Here is a 15863-nt window from a genome sequence, read left to right on the forward strand (position 1 = left end):
AAAGTGTAAAGTTCTAAACTTGATGAAGCAGACCTGCAGCACAGACTCATTAAAGAAATCTACATTTAGCCTTTGACTTTTTCCCAATGCAAACTGATATAATGAAGTTGCCACAAGCTTCACATCAACATTTTAAACATAACACCTTTGCACAAAAAAAAACAACAATGTTTAGTGTGTAGAGGTGTTTAAGACATCACTGTGTTGTCAAATTTGGAAGCTGAAGCAGACGGAATGAAAAGGCACTGTTGATGGAGCAATCTGAGGACAAATTATGGCTTGCTGAGGATTTTGAACATTACCAAACTCTCAATCAATTCTTTTTTCATTGTTCTTTCATTACTGAACTCTAGAGTACTTTGAGAGCTTTTTGAGCCATGCATGCACAAGCTAAACATTTTTCTCTTTGCCTATGACTGTGAACATCTTGACTATCTGGCACTCTCTGTTCTCTCCTCTTTTTTTTTTTTTTTTTTTACCTATTTTTTTTTTTTTGAGAGATGAACTTTTTTTCACTATGATCTGAAAGTGCTTGCATGGAATGTTGTGTTGTTGTGCTACTGGCTCAGGAACTCACCCTACAGCTTGTTTCTAAAAACGAACGGCTGACTGAAAGGGAATGCAGATCATCTGGCACTTTCTTCTGCTTCTATCTAATCCCCTTAAACACATTAGATACCTAGAATGACACCACATGCTTGCCTACTTTCTTGTGGCTTGCAATTTCATGCTTTTCCCCATGGTTTTGCATTTCTCTCTTTTTTGCTTCTTTAGGTTCTAACCCTGTGTACTTGGTTTTAGAAAACTCTTCTCTATAACTATTCCTCTCTGTTTGATACTTACAGCTTATTCTTCCTTTGCACTGTCCATCTATACCCTCATTTCTTTTCACTTCTGAACTTTTCTATCGATATAATCTCTCTTCAACTGCTGTCATTTTCCCAGTGATCTAGTGACTGCTTTGTCAGGTGGCTTCTTCCGATCCTTATAAGTCAGGTAAGGGGAATGCAGGCGCAGATGGTGGGTGGGAACAGGAGGAGAAATCACAATACATCCTACAGTATGGACCTTCCCCCCTCTGGCAGCCCAACTAATACATTGGGCCAAATGACATGTGACCTGCATGTAATGTCTGTGCTGTACGTGTGAGGTCAGTGTTAACACAAACACAGAACACAGGGTTCAGACAAAGCTCAGTGTATTGTGTGTTATTGTGAATTATTCTATGCAAAGCTCATGAACATGTGAATCCCTACACATACACATCCCCTGCTTGATTCCTTTTTTTTTTTTTTTCTTTCTAGTGTAAACAGCTGAGTTGTGATTTCTTCAGCAGAAGGAGATGGCAGGGGAATAAAGGTAAGGAACAGGCACTGGCATGGAAGAGTGAGATCTGTACTCTGATTGGCTACAGCCTCCTGCTTTCATCCAAGAGGAGATTTTTTTTTTTTTTTTTTTCAGAGGGCAAATGGCCCTACCGAACACCAGATGGCTACAAAGAAGCAGCAGACCGAATTGTGTTAATACATTTTGCTGAATAGGGAGAGAAGTTTGAGGACAAATATGGGCCATTCAGGTTTTGTTTTATGGACGTAAGTATAGAAACCAGATTCACTGTTGACGCAATAGACTGACGCTCCTCAAAAGAGACGCCAAAATATTTTGATCGCCCCCTGGTGACTGGCAGCAGTAAAGGTCATAAAGCCCGCCTCTACATTGTTAACAAAGGGCCAAAATCAAAATACATGTGAAATATTTTTTTTCTCAAACATAGTTTTTGTTTTTACCATCAGTTCCTATGATACTTGATACATATGGGCACTGTTCGTCATCATTAGCAGTTCTGTTGACGTTGTATGCTCCAGAAACATGTTCTTCTAGACTTTGCAGACCTGAGGGATCTTCACTGTTTTGTCAGTAAGTTAAACATCTGTTCTTGGTAGCGTTAGGGCGGGACATCATTACTGCGGCCCATCAGCCAATCCTTATTGTGTAGACTCTGGCCTGAAATAAAATCTTTATCACAAGATGGCAGTGATGTTTGATTTAGCTTCACTTTTATACAACAAGAGAAGGAGGAGGCGTGTTATCCATCTTTATATACAGTCAAGATTGTAATATTTTGACTTTATGGGAAGCTGGACTGTGTATAAAAAAAGTTGAGCGTTAAGTTATTTAAAAAAAACTTCTTGGCCGCACACATTTATGCAAAATCTGCCTCGTTCTATTTTCTCAGGTCTTAAATATCTCCCTCATGTTTGAATAGTACTCAGTGTGTGTGTGTGGGTCTTACTTGGCATACGGCAGAAAGTCAGGCTAGCCTGTCGGGCCCCTGAGGGCCCTCTGCGTTTGAGTGTCCATTAGGCTGATGAGATCTGGCAGCTGAAGTTGCTGGAGTTAGTGTTGAGCTTCAAACCTGCTCATGGCTAGGCCTAATTAAACCTAGACCTCAGCCCTAATTTGGAGATAATTAGCTGTAGGGGTTAGCCAACACCACCAAAGGCTGAGATGAGTGCTGGGTAATATGTGTAGTAATGCGTGTTAAATGGTAGTTGGTCTGTTGAATAAATGCACAAACCATATGCAATTTAGAGGACTTTTTTTTTTTACCCAGGGTGCTTTGCAATATCATGGGTGCACACAAGTTTTCACAGCAGAAATCTCCAGTGGAAACTGAATCTCTAACTAAGCAAGGAAAAGCTATTTTAAGCCAACTGCACGACAAAACTTAATAGTGTTTCTCTTGGAAACATGCAGGATCATTACACTATGGTGGAGTAAAAATGCTCAGACTAATATAATCATTTTTATAGGAAATACCATCTTAATCATGTTGGTCATTCATAAACTGCATGGAAAAATAACACGGGGGTGGCATCTAGGGAACACTCAAAGCCTGAGTTTGTATCCGACAAATACAAAGGAACCAATTGGCCTGACTGCATTATTACAGCTGCTATGATATAAACTGTCTGACCCTTGGGACTGCCTCTATGTTTCCCCATTAAGCTATACTGACAGCCTGACATTTCCCAGGGTAGAGGGCTCCGACTCAGGTATGTTTTATTCATCCTATTGACTCCACGCTGCTGCCAAGCCCGACACAGTGCGAGAGAGCCCAAAGGTGTGGTATAGGCAGCAGTGAGAGTGAGAGCAGGAGATACCTGTTGTTGTTGTGTTTACTGTTCAGATAGGCCAACACAGCTCTGAGACAGCCGGCTGACACATACACAATATACCCATCACCATGCAGGCTGAGCGATCGGGAGATATTACCAGCACTGAGAGGATGAAACTGCCTATTTGCTGGAAAAAGACTTGAGGCAGGTACATTTCAGACGAGGGATTACATCCCCTAAGGAGTTAAGTACTTTGCTGCATCATGCCTGAAGCAAGTGGGAGTCGTCTACATCCACACTCAGTTAAGATATGAAAAAACGAGATTCTTCATTTTGGCCTTCTCTCCTTGCCAAGCAGGATTTTTTTGCCACTCAAAACTGAGGTGTTCTTAATGGTCTGCAGAGTGTTTACAGTGGAAATTACAGCTTTGAGTTGTAGTGATGAGGGGAAATGAACATTTGTATAAAATAATTGGCAGTAAAGTAAAAATAGCAAACTTTTCCAGTGTTTTTTTTTTTTTATAGCAATCACAAAGCACAGTTGGCTCTTTCATAATTCCCCTTTTTATTCTTTCAGACTTACAACTGATCCATCATTGTGTTGAGTGGATGTGTGTGCTACTTTGTTAGCTTAAGAGTGTTACAAAACATGTTTCACTAAGCTCCTGAAACTGGGAAAAAACATCTAACATGTGAACCATGACAGTATTAGAACTTCCTCACAAACAGGTTTCATGGCTTTATTTCTATAATGGGATGATTTTGGTCATTTTCCCCCCAAAAAGCTGTAAGGGTTTCTTCAGTGGTAGGATGGAAAGGATCCCCCGTGTAATTTGTGCTCACCCATCATCACCTTGATCGACCAATCACAATTAAAAAGAAAGATGTTAAAGAGATGTGCGGGGTGAGAAACTACGTATGAGATGTGAAAATACATTTTTCTATTTCTTCAAATGAAAAAAAAAAAAACACATGCTCAATAGTCTTCAGGTTTATTTCTATGATCCATCCTCGTGCGGAAAAAAGTTCAGACAAGTGCCTCCCTCATCTCCAGGCGTGTCACGTGGGAGCGAGGAGCCAGGAGCCACTGCAGGAGCGTCCTCCAGGACAAAGCACTCGGAGCGGAGAGACACTGTGGGCCTTGTTCCCCTCCGCTTGGCTCCATGTCAAGTGGGTGTTTGCTTACTGGGAGGACCGAGAGGGACCCCCCTGGAGGGGAACGCAGCGTACAGCTTCCACTAGATTGAACTCGGAGAGCCACACACGTACACTAGATTTAGTGTGTACACTTATTTATGACCAGATACTATACCTACTGTATGTCTGCTTTACATGTCATCACCCCCCACCTTCTTGGCCCGTCCGGCTCTTCACCAAAGAGTCTGGTTCTATTTAAGGGTTCCGCCTGTTACAGGAAGTGTTCTCTTGCTAACTGTTGCAGAGTGCTTTCCCATCGGTGGGTAATTTCCCAAACAGTGCAGTTAACCTGCGTTAAAATGTTAAGTGTCTGGTAAAACTTTAATCATGTCATTATGATTTTATGCTTTATAAAAATAATATATAGAAGCCTAATTCTTCTCCAGCCAAAATACAATTAGCTGAATGTACAGGAATGATTAGCCTAATGTTGTCATGTATAAATGTGTTGCTTTTTTTTTAAATGCCTTAATCCCCTTCAAGGCTTACACTGTGTGCAAAATTCAACATTAAGTGCTTTAAAACCATTCAAATCCCTATCATAAATGCCAAACCACTAATGTGTAGCTGTAAGCACTGACAATTTGCTCTAATTCCATCCGGAAAAAAATGTCTCTACATTTTTGTCCTGCGCAATTATTGAAACCCATTACCTTTAGTGTTAATTCAGCTACAAACATATTATCTCATTACACCCTGGCCATAGTAGAAAAAAAAAAATCTCCAGGGTGATGCAATGGAAAACTGAGAACAGGTGCACCGTTTTGAGGAAAGGCTTACTCACCCCGGCAACCCTGGCAAGGCATGATGGTCAACAGTGTCGAGTAAACCCACCCTCTCTCCCTTTCTTTGTCTTTCACTTTCACTGTCTGCCTTTCCCCAGCATCTGGCGGCTCAATCTCACCAGTGTCCTTGCTAACGCCCTCGGGTGAACCGGGCCATGTCAAACTCGAATCCATCAATCACTCAGCGCAGCCGACGGGGGGGGGGGGGAGACAGAGGAGGGGGGGAGGAAAGGCAGAAATGGAGGGATGAGCGCAGAGGAAGAAGGGAGAGGGAGGGCTAGGGTGAAGTATAGCCACGAGTCCACCCTCTCGCGCCCTATATCTCCTCTCTTATAACATCCTTGTCTACCGCTCCGACAGAGTTTAGGGCTAGCTGTCAGGTCACAAGAGGGACTCTAAAGTTGACTAATCAAGAACTAAAGACATGTTTTAGGAGAGAAAGGGAAGGGGGAAAGGAAAGAGGTTCGGGAAGGATGTAAGAGCCAAAGAAGGCAAGAAGAAGAATGACAAAGGGAGGAGAGAAAAGGAGAGAAGAAGAAAAGGGAGCATAAAGAGGGAGATAGGAGAAGAAAAGAAAACCAGGAGGAGGAAAGAAGATAAGCAAAAAAAGGGAGAGGTGGGAATAAGCTGCAGGTTTGCCTGTCAGCAAATGTGTGTGTGTGTGTGTGTGTGTGTGTGTGTGTGTGTGTGTGTGTGTGTGTGTGTGTGTGTGTGTGTGTGTGTGTCCTGTGCAAAATGAAGTGTCTCTGTCAGAGCCCAGGCTCCCCCTCCAGGCTGCCGCTGATTAATTGTCCGTCCAGCTCCTGTGATAGCCACCACTTTAACCAAAACTCCCGGGACACTCACCCATGTCCCTTCCCCGCCAACAGACACCTCTCCTCCCGTGTACCCTGCCTGTCTCCCTGCCCTTCTCTGGCTAAAATTAGCCGAATTTCACTCTCTCTCACTCCCCCCCCCCCCCCCCCCCCCCCATCTAACTCTGGCTGCTACAAATAATCTTACATCAGCACCCCATTCACCTTGCCATCGGGGGATAATGTTTCTCAGTGGGCGAGAGGTTTTGGAACAAAGGCAGGGGGTCTGAAAACAGCACGATATACACTGTGCTCCCCCCTCTCTGTGTGTTCACATGTGCACGTGAGACTGGCTGAGATAAAGCACCTCTGATGCAGGTAAACAGTCTGGCACAGCAGGGCAAAAATGACAAGGCTGACTTTAGGCCTCCGTTGCACTTAGTCAGCTTATCCATTTTGTATACACTCAGATTACAACACACACACACACACACACACACACACACACTCACTAACACACGAACAATGTATATCTTGTCATTACAGATTTCAGAGAAAGTGTGTCAATTCAAAGAAAGATGTCACAAAATGTAAAGACATTGAAAGACATTGCATCCTCAATCACTTCTTTAGAGGAAGATACATAAAAAACACGTTTTGTGTTTAAAATATGCATAAATTAAAAGAAATGAAAATCCTCCATTCTACACTAATAAGCGTTTCCCTATTCTTCCCCTCCCTCTTTGCAAAGCTGCAGAACCCTAGCATCCACCATGATGGCTATATAGGTGCCCCCCCCACCACCACCACCCACCACCAAAAGCAGCCAAGGTCAATTGCCTTTTCTGCTCCTCTCATCCTGTGCTTTATGTACCTTCACATCCAGGGAACGAGAGCTGCGCTATTTCTGCTCTGCTGCAAGGTGACTGCTGCTTCACACCAGCGACACCAGCAATAATACAGGCTAGAAAGAGGGCCACATACTTCCTTTAAATTGAAGGGAAATGCATTAGAGTACATATACAGTGTACATATGCCATGTTACAGTTTTACTCCAGACATATATTTATCATATCTTTCACAAGTGAGCTGAAGTAATCATGTAAAAAGAATAAAAAACATGCAAAAGATGTAAATTCTGAGTGTAACATTCTGCTGATCAATACTAACCACTTCATGATTATTCTACTGAGCACTGACACTTTTGTTTCTTCGTTGCACTCTTTGTTTTGGAACAAAAATCTATTTCCCGATAGAAGATCTCCAGGTAGTTTCTTAAAATCAACAAAACCTTCAGGAACAACACATAGGGTGTCTGTAAAAATGCTTTTTTTAAAACACAAGTAAGATAATTGCCTTCATGCATTATGTCAAAAAGTTTGAATGAAGCATGAATAGATTTCTTAAAATAAATGTGATTTGTGACATGGAGAAAATCTTGTTCATGATTTCTGTGTCTCATAATGTTGAGTGTCTGCCTGTCTGACTCTGTGGTTTATTCTGTGCAGCTCCTTGTTTACTTTCTTGGCAGAAATGAGAGTTTTCTGAACATTCAGACGGAGATGGAGTCGTCCTTTCTCTGCGTCTGATTGTCTGTTAAAAATAAAATGTCTATATTACGTATAAGTGATGACATGTTTGTCGCAGCCATTTTTCATCTGTGCATAAACTGCCTCCCAGTCTCTCTCTCTCTCTCTTTCTCTCTCTCTCTGTCTTTGCTCCCAGATGTCTCCTTACAGCTGCCATGACTGACTGCAAACTCATTTATTACAGGTCACAAACGCCAAGTGCTTCATTTAAAAGGACGCCAACCCCCCTCTCCTCTAACACAAGTGAAAAATCGACCTGCAAGAATAGCACACGGGGCACACACCGCTCCATTAGCACTAAACGGAGGCCAGCAGGACCCAAAAACACGGGAACAGGGTTCGGGCAGAGGGTGGGGACAAAACAGAAAAGCAGAGGAGATCGCTTTGAGACATGTTTCCTTCTGCAGGAGCTATCACAACAACTGAGTCAGTGAAAAAAAAATGTACAGTAAGTTTTAGGATTCAAGGCCAACATGGAGCTCTGGGTAGGAAACAAAATTACCAATATTGTGCAAAAAAATTGTTAGAAAAAAATGAAAAACCTTTTGATTATTTATCTTCAACCTTAACGCACATAACACACCCCACGGCTTGTTTCGTATTTATTCAACCACACAAATCACCAAATCAAGATTTTGCGTCAAGTGTGTGTTCCGCCGGCCATATCCGATATCACTCAAAGCCTGTCTGTAATTACATTGTAAATGCAGATTAGCTATGAATATTTTATAAGGGGATTACTAAAAGAGGAAAAGAGACGGAGTGGGGAGAGAGTTTGGAGAAATCAGCCCTTTAACACACACACACACACACACACACCCACATGCAAGGACTGCATGAAAAGCTTGTTTGAAGGTGGGGCTAGTCTTTCATGCCCAAGTTGTCAGCCTATTATCATCCTTTCATACATTTGCCACCATTATTAACTTGGGCGAATAGAAAAATAACACACAAAAGTGAGAATAAAACACATCACTCCAATATGTCAGGCTGTCGCTTTCAGAGGGAGAAAAAAAACAAAAAAACATGGCAGACCGACTCTTATCATCCGACTCTGCTTCTAAAACGTAGCGGTAATGACTGTGTCTTAACAAAGATTAGCCATAATTTCCATTGTCATTTTAATGCTCCCACATTATGTGGAGGCTTACAAAGGCAGAGATGAAGGCAGAGAGTGGGCGGAGGAAGAGGAACAGGCAGACACTGGAGCAAAGAAAAAGAGAGAGAGAGAGAGAGAGAGAGTCTCTGGAGCTTGGTTATAGTCTGTCAGTCACCCGCTATCCCTCCAACCATGCAGCCATACAAACAAACCCTGACAGGCGCCGTCACCACACACACAAACACACATACAGTATAACGCGCATGTTATCCCAGACCCCTTTGTCACCACATTTTGAAAGCCTCAAAACGTGCTTGTCAAAAGGGTCGGTGCCTGACAGCCTCCCCGCAGCCCCTTGCAGGAGGACGTGGAGGACAGACGGCGCTTCTCTTATCGAGAGATGAGGAGCGAGCAACAACAAAGCCGATCAAAAGTCTCCAAAGCTGACAGACGTACATGAAGTGTTTCGGGCTCTTTGACATCGGCGATGGTTAGCGAACACAAGGGTGAGGCTTTCAAGGGCCGGGGATCAGAGCACATTTGCCTTAAACTTCAGAGTGATGGCCAAGCGTGAAGGCTGTGTGGAGTGTGTGGAGTGTGAGTTACACTGGCACCACCTTGCACTGACAGCTTTATTTAGATCTGGTTCTAAATAAAATAGGATTTGAAGTAATATTGAGCACATATTACAAGAAAACTCAGAACAAAAAGCAATTATTACAATGTGAAACTAGTAGAAAAAAACAAAAAAAACACAAATAATCAGATCATAACATTTCCTGTAACAATTCAGTGAAACTGTTTGTCTGTAATTAGAGAATGACACAACTGCAAGGTTTTCAGGCAAATTAAGGGGAGGGGGCTTGGGGTAATTTTCACTTCATGATTGTGTCGAGTTATTTGGTCTGTTTTTTTTGGGTGTGTGGAGTTGGCCTGCTTTCTGTTGGACAGACAGGTGCCAAACACTGGTGGTCAGCTAGCGCTAGCATGTTTAATTACTCTGCTTTTCCATTACAATAAATGTAATATTCTCAGGTAGCTTAAAGGGTAAACACAAGGCAGCTTAGCTACGACGAAGATCTGACTCGGAAGTTTAAACCAGGCTTAAGTCAGAGCCCATGTTGAGCCCCCTGAGTCACAAAGTCTGGATACGCCTCTGTTGCTGTCATTGCTGTGGTTGAGCTGACTGAATCTTTCATTCATTTTTTTTCTCTTTTTTTTTACCACAAAATAATTTCCTTTTCGTTCAAATATCTCACATACCCAGAAAGCAGTCTTGAACCTTGCAGCAATGATGATACAGAGGCAGTCAGTCAGTAAGCAGGTATTTTTGACTGACGGTTGTCTGCTCTGTGCATGACACGGCATCATATCGACTCTTTTCTTTAAGTGTTCGTGTCTGTCCTGTTTCCTCTCAACTAAACGACTGAAAAAATGTCAGCAGCATCTCAGATTTTATTGTTTTTTCATGCGGCAGCTCTCTTCTCGGTGGCCCTAAACACACATTTGCCGACTTAATTAAAACATAGCAGATTGATTTCCCCTCTGCTGAAGCTGAGTCCCCAACCTGTCTAAACTATCTGTGGTATAATGTCGAAGATATCAAGCAGGGCCATGTGTGCTTATTTATGTGTATCTGTGTTTGTTTCACCACCTTGTTAATGAAGGGAGTTTTTTTTTGCTGTGTATTCATCTCTCAGGGCTTGTGATGCATAAAGGCTATCAGTGTGTCTATTTAAGTGTCTCTCTTTGGCTCTCTTCTCTTCATTCTCAAGCAAACTTATATGAAAGCTTGCTCTATTAACAGACATGAAAAAGAGGAAATCATAAAGGCAGAGGAGCCTGGGGGGAGCAAAGAAGCATTCCATTTTTTAACAAACCTTATCAAATCTGCAGTAATCTAACTGTAAACCACGCTTCAGTTAATGATTTAGCATTTGAAACACACATATGGTACAATGAAGCATGTACAAGCATGGATGATTCTATTATCCAATTATAATGTAAATCTGAAAAAAGACATTTAATAGCTGAGCTGACAATGCTGCATGAAAAAAAAAACACATTCACATATATGGTGCATGTATAACTGCAGGTGATAAATGAGGGTGCATTGTATGTAAGATCATGTAGGATATGATCAAATCATGCCTGCCACAGACAGTCCGACTAGTTATGAGATACTCAAAATATAAAAACTAGAAAACAAGGGGCGCGGTGGCCGAGTGGTTAGTTTGCACGTCCAATGTACAGAGACTGAAGTCCTGAGCGGGCGGCCCACATTCAAATCCGACTTGTGGCTTCATTCCCGCATAACATTACCTGTTATATCTCCCCCCAGTTTCCCAATCTATCCACTATCCTGTCTCTAAATAAAGGCATAAATACCCGAAAAAGACATTTAAAAAAAACAACTAGAAAAGAATGTATGCAGTTGCCCCTTCAGATAATGCTGATCATAATTCCCTTTTGTTGTCCTTAAAGAAATCTGCAGTAATCTAAAACATTTCAAAGGCATATAATACAAATGTAAAATTCATAGGCAGAGGCTGTAAATATAAATGGATAAAGCCTGAGTGACGTCAACTTCCTGTTACTGCAGGTGGATTGGATGCCCGTTGGTGGAGGTCTCCATGCTTCAAATGCTGTCTCAACCTAACTTCCTAGTCAACCGAGTGACAGGCTGAGAGTGTGAGCTGAGGCGAGTTCTAAGCCTTTTGGCAAACAGCTACACCGCACATGCCTTTCAATCAAGCCAGCCACCTTATCGTGAAGAAGTCCAGTGTGTGCTGATAGAAACATGACCTAATCAGACCAACTTTTGGGCCGTTAAAGGCTTTATATGTGATTTTTTGATCCAGCAGATGTCGCCCTTGAGCACCAGCATGAAACCAAAACAACTCGCGCTGCATTGTTGTGTTAGCATGCTAATGCTAGCGATCTTTATTATGCTCGTATCTTCACACTGCATGTAAATTTACCTGAAATGAGCGTGATCTAGAAACACAGTTAAGCAGTGAGTACAGTATGTTGTTCTTCTTTTCTCTAGTCCCTCAATTAAACAACTTTTATACGTGAGGGGAGGAGTCAGCCGGCCGTCCGGGCGATGTAAACAAACTGAAGATAGGACTCGGAAAACTCTGAAAGCATCACAGACAGTGGGACTCGGGTGTTACACCCATTGTAGACAGTCATGACTCACAGAGTTATTTTCAGAGGATATACTTGATTTATATTATATAAGTGTGAAAAATCACATATTCTGCCTTTAAAGGAGTTCATTTCTGCTTGGCTTTTTTTTGAATGGGGTGTGTATGTGACGTCCTGTGCTTCTGCAGCCAGCCTCAAGCGGACACTCATTGAACAGCAGGATTTTGCACTCCCGCTATGGCTTTATTTTTCAACACCGGAGGTTGCTGGTTGGTTATAGGTCCCAGTGGAAGCAATTAAAGAACAGACTGCGACATCACAGCAGATTCAAAACAAAAAGAAAAAAGGCACCATTAGTGACAACAGGGTCATATACTTACTATTGAACCGGCTACTGCACACACACTTGCAGTCCCTGTTGGAATATTAAGAGTGATTTTTCATTGGGGATTCCTGGGCTGCATTGTGGGTGCTACACATGTATTATTGATGCCAGCGGTTCAAAAGCAGTTTGTTTGTTGAGTAGTGAGGAGATTTACAGCAAACTTAATGGTTTCCACTACTCGCACAATGAAACCACAGTGTAGCTAAAACAAACATAAGAGTTTTTATTCTTTATCTGACTGCAGGGTGATATCCCCAGAGGGGAAAACACAATGAAAATGGTAAGAATTTCTTCTCCTTGGAAAATGTCTGTCGGGTATTGTGCTTTGCTCTTGGCCGTCAGTAATGTATGACGAGGTCTAAGGGGGAGGAAAATTCAGTGATCTCCATCCAAAAATTGACATCTAATAATTCATCCCTTTATCCAAATAATCACATTTGTCTGCACTAGGTTTTGATCCACTTTGAGAAACACATTTGTAAAAGCCAAACACAAGAACCCAGTGTTCAGCCGTGTTAGTATCACAGATTTTCCATATAGAGAGAGGATTGATGGCCTTAAATTGCAGCTCATCTCTTACCCAGACAGACACAGAGGAGATGAAAGCACCGAGGTTCACATTCCCTTTTCCACCAAATGGAAGAGGATCACCTCCTAATCAAAGACCGCCATTCTTCTAATAAAAAACCTAGTGGCAGCGAAGGGTCAAAGCGCCTTTATCAGGCAACAGCAGGCACAGATATGACTGTAAGAGGGCTTTGTGACAAAGTGGGAATGTGTGGGCCACTTAATGTAACACCATTATTTCCCTATGCTTCAGACTGAGAGGGGGAAAAAAAGGATACACAACAAAGAATCGTGTACAAGTAGTGTCATTCTGCAGCAGCATGGTGAGAGCACAAAAAGAGAAAAAAAAGAACTAAGAAATCATCATGTCTCATTAATTCTAAGATCAGACTCACTCTGTGCCTCAGTCAACCCCTTGTAAACATTTTGATATATTATGAACTCCCATAACAACCACACTCTGGAACTGCACTGTTGGGTGCAGTAAACAGTGGGTGCAACTATTAAACCAAGGAGCCGAGTGCACGAGGATATGACCACATTAAGTATTGTTAAACTTCTAAATAGTTTTAGAGGTTTCTCTGTCCGTCTTTTGAGTAGAAAACTTTCAAACTCAACTCAAAAGGGTAAAAGGGAGCTTCTCTGAGTTGTAGAACAGGGTCATTTAGGAAGGATGCTCATCTACATGCTAATTGAAAAAGCACCCACTCCACACACACACACACACACACACACACACACACACACACACACACACACACACACACACACACACACACACACACGGTTGCATTAGGAACAGATGACTTCACCATACTCCTGCGCACAAACTATATGAATATTCATAAACACAAAGAGAGAGGGACTTTTGGAATTTAGCCATATGGTTCAGAATCAGCAGCTGTATGAATTTCCTTTCCTCCATCCTCCAGCTGCAGAGAAATGAAGAGTATGAAATGAACCTTTAAGACATGCGCACTGTTTTCCTGTGTAAACAAATTGGAAGATTGTTTGTGTTTTACTTTAGAAGTTTCTAAATGTGGAGGCTTTTAAGGAACAAAGAAAAACTGTTCGGATAATAGGTTCAGATTTTCACAGCTGTTAAGAAGACGACATTTTGGTGAAAGAAAATGATTTTTCTCCACTTAATCAAGTAGTGACGTTTTAATGAGTCATTCACCCAAACTTTTGGGTTAGGTGTGTACACCTCTCACACAAACCGCTTCTTACAGCATGAGCAAGAGAGAGCTAAAATGCACACACATCGTTAACGCAGGTGGACACGCGTAAAAACACACACTTGCTTACACACACTAATTATCACGTGGCCTTTCTTTCGTAAAGATAGAATTAAATCCATGTTTACAAAAATAAAATATAATCCGCCCTTTCTTTGTGTGTTATTGGCCCTGTGACTCCCCTTTGTGCTTCTGCAACTTACAAGATGCACTGTACAAATCTGTGGCTCAGCCAGGAGATGGAATCAGTCCGTCTTGAAGCATAATGCACGTGAGTCCATCCTTACAGCAATGGTATATTTATTTTCTCTTCATGCTGATATGATAAAATCAATTAATTGTATTTCATTTTCTGTCGTGCAGCTTGTTTGGAAACGAAAATAAATGCATTTTCAAAGTAAGATAATGTGACCCTTACTCATTTAAATTCTCTTAAACTGCGTCCAAATTACGCATGGACCTATTTTCCAAACAGCCCTCGAATATGTCAAACTGCACAGCTATTCAATAAACAACATATTTCAAATGAGATGCAGTATTTTTCCTCGTTGTTGCTCTTTTCATCATTGTTGCACTGCAAAGTTGTGTGCGTAAAATGACACAAGGAAACGGATCTCCCTCCAGCCTTCCTCTTCTAAACAGCATCCTACACTATAAATCCAATCACACTTCTGCTCCCGTTACGGTTGTGCTGTGCGCGGGTCTTCTAAACATTATGGTGCTGTGATGGGCCTTAAACTCTGCGCATGAAATCCGACTGAACACAGTGCCAAAAGGTCTTATTCATAGATTTATTTATTTTTTATCATTCAAAGCAATCTGACAACCGAATCAATTTCACTTCGTTGACGATTTTAAACACTAGACCTATAAGGTGCCAACGATATAAACCTAAGTCAAGAAGAACAATTCATTGAGAATGGAAAGTGGAGTGAAATAGTCTGAGGTCCTTTGCAGATTTTAAATACTCTCTTGAACCGAAAGCTTTAATGATTTTTGTCCTATTTAACACTCGTTAGGGGTAACATGCAACTTTGAAGGATGGAAGAGAAATGGTACAGATACACAAGATGTGAACGTGTACACGTGTTGTATTCTGGGTTCCTGCAGTCGTAGCGGCTGAAGGTGATCACGGCGGGGGTGATGAAGGTGGTCGTCATTTTTTTTTTCCTTTTGTCTGTTCTGCAAAAAATGGTTACTGAGGCTACAACCCCTAATCCCCCCCCTCCCCCCTCTCTCTCTTCCATACAGTAACCTACACATAAACATACATACAAACTCTCCCTATCTATCACTCACACTGGGTGCTGAGCGCACCTATGCTCCCCTGTGCGTAGAGAGCGCCGCTGCACTGTACAAACGGTACTGCCTCTGACTGTGTGGCAGTCCTCTGCGCTACATCGCTGATAGTCAAATTGTGGCTCACAGGCTCCCTGAGGGGATTCGCCATAAAACGAGGAATAATGTAATTTCACGGTAATCGGCTTTGCTTTTATCCCGATTACAGAATGCATATGGATGAATGTTCACCACTGTTATCACCCTTTGCACAGGTGAGGGAGTTAAACAGATCAGCAGTGACACAAAACATCGAACAAACTAGTCCCTGTATGACTTAAAACTTGGGCAGATCCAATAATACAAATAGATAAGGGAACGATGAATAGGATTGCAGCGTTTTGTGATCCCTTGATTTTTCATTGTAAACTAGTAATGGGAGGAAAGATCAGAGTCTGTCTGCAACTTTTGAAACCGAGACGTGCATCATACAGCCTGTGAATCCACAGGAGGGAGGGCAGGAGCACAGTAGCCTGTTGTAAAGGGAGACTGTCACTCCTCCGTGTTTGTCCACACTGAGTCTAAAAGGACACGTGTGATGGACATTAAATCTCTCACCTCTCACTCTCTCCCTCCAAATTCAACAGTGCCGCTCTGTGCGC

The 15863-nt window shown here is 42.1% G+C and overlaps 1 protein-coding gene across 2 annotated transcripts in view; it reads right to left on the bottom strand.

The window, feature by feature from the left end:
- erbb4b (erb-b2 receptor tyrosine kinase 4b) overlaps positions 1-15863 on the bottom strand; it is a 317502-nt gene that overhangs the window by 300869 nt on the left and 770 nt on the right. The window lies entirely within an intron of this gene.

The sequence above is a fragment of the Labrus bergylta genome, chromosome 13, assembly GCF_963930695.1.
Source record: "Labrus bergylta chromosome 13, fLabBer1.1, whole genome shotgun sequence".
NCBI lineage: Eukaryota > Metazoa > Chordata > Actinopteri > Labriformes > Labridae > Labrus > Labrus bergylta.